Source organism: Corvus brachyrhynchos, unplaced genomic scaffold (genome assembly GCF_000691975.1).
Source record: "Corvus brachyrhynchos isolate BGI_N302 unplaced genomic scaffold, ASM69197v1 scaffold3, whole genome shotgun sequence".
NCBI lineage: Eukaryota > Metazoa > Chordata > Aves > Passeriformes > Corvidae > Corvus > Corvus brachyrhynchos.
In genome coordinates this window covers 13,349,452-13,350,619 of record NW_008237619.1, presented here as the reverse complement: position 1 = coordinate 13,350,619, position 1,168 = coordinate 13,349,452, and the positions used below count along the sequence as shown (strand labels likewise).

At 60.5% G+C, this 1,168-nt stretch overlaps 1 long non-coding RNA gene across 2 annotated transcripts in view; it reads left to right on the top strand.

Annotated features, from left to right (window-relative positions):
* The first annotated feature begins 83 nt into the window (after positions 1–83).
* LOC108446153 overlaps positions 84–1,168 on the top strand; it is a 6,657-nt gene continuing 5,572 nt past the window's right edge. For both annotated transcript variants that reach the window (XR_001861273.1, XR_001861274.1), the window contains exon 1: positions 84–220. This is a non-coding gene — a long non-coding RNA (uncharacterized LOC108446153). The remainder of the gene's footprint in view (positions 221–1,168) is intronic.

The window sequence follows — 1,168 nt, the reverse complement described above, 5'->3', positions numbered from 1 at the left end:
CTCCTCCTCCTCCTCCTCCTCCTCCTACCTGTCCTCGTCCTCGTCTTCGTCATCGTTGTCCTCGTCGTCCTCCTCCGTCTCCCTCTCCTCCTCTTCCTCCTTCTCCTCCTCCTCCTCTCCTTCCTTCGTCCTGGCCATGAGAGGCACGGGCAGCAGCAGCTGTGCTCCCCCAGCCCCCTGCTCCGCCGCCCCGGCTGCGCCCCACTCGTCTCCCCGCAAGGTAAGTTCATCCTCTCGGCCCGGGCTTGGGGGACAGAGTGGGGACGGGGCTGCAGGGGCGGGGGCGAGGGGGGCTGCACGCCCGTCTCCAAGTCATCTCTCCCCGTCTCCTTCCCTGTGTCCTTTCTCCCCCTTTTTCTTTTCCCTTTCTCCATCTAGGTTCTCTGTCTCCTTCTAGCCGGCTGTCTCCTTCCTTCCCCCTCCTTTTCTTCCTCTTGTAGTCGGGAGCAGGGGATGCCTGAGGGGCCGGGAGGGAGGGGGCACAGCCGAGGTATCGCTGCCTCTTGCCCTCCAGCTCCGGGCTCCATCACAGACCTGTTGTGCTGGAGCACTGGAGCCTGCGCTGAGGAAGGCGACTTCAGCCAAATTGGCGCAGCTGGAGAAAGGAAATAGAGGGGTCAATCCCACCTCCTGCCTGGCCAAGGGTGCACCATGCAAGAGAGAGCAATTCAGATGTGGAGACTCAGCACTTGAAGCACTTGGATGCCCGGGAACAGTAGGAAACTGGGAGGCAGAAGATTGTCAGACTCATGACATGTATTGCAGGCAGGCACTAGATGGCAGGGGACCGGCATCCTAGAGTGCTGCTTGGAATGGGGCCACACTCACAGTTCCCAAATGCAGGGAGACTTAAGCTCAGAGGACCATTGATGGGTTTCACACGCCCATTCCCTTGCTATGAAAATGTCCGAATGCAGCATCACCCTTCCAGCCCTGCATTCCGCCCCAGCCTAGGATTGCCATACCCAGCCCGTAAGCGCTCACCCTGGTAGCCTGGCACGGGAATTCCCATCGGCAAGTCACTGAACGCTGCAGGACCTGCACTGACTCAGGGCGAGCAGTGTCAGCCCCTCCGCGATCCTGCTGGATCCTCCTGGGTGCTGCCATCAACCCTCTCAGCCTCAGATATCAGGTAGACCAGCCTGACGTGAGCCACTGCATTCCCACT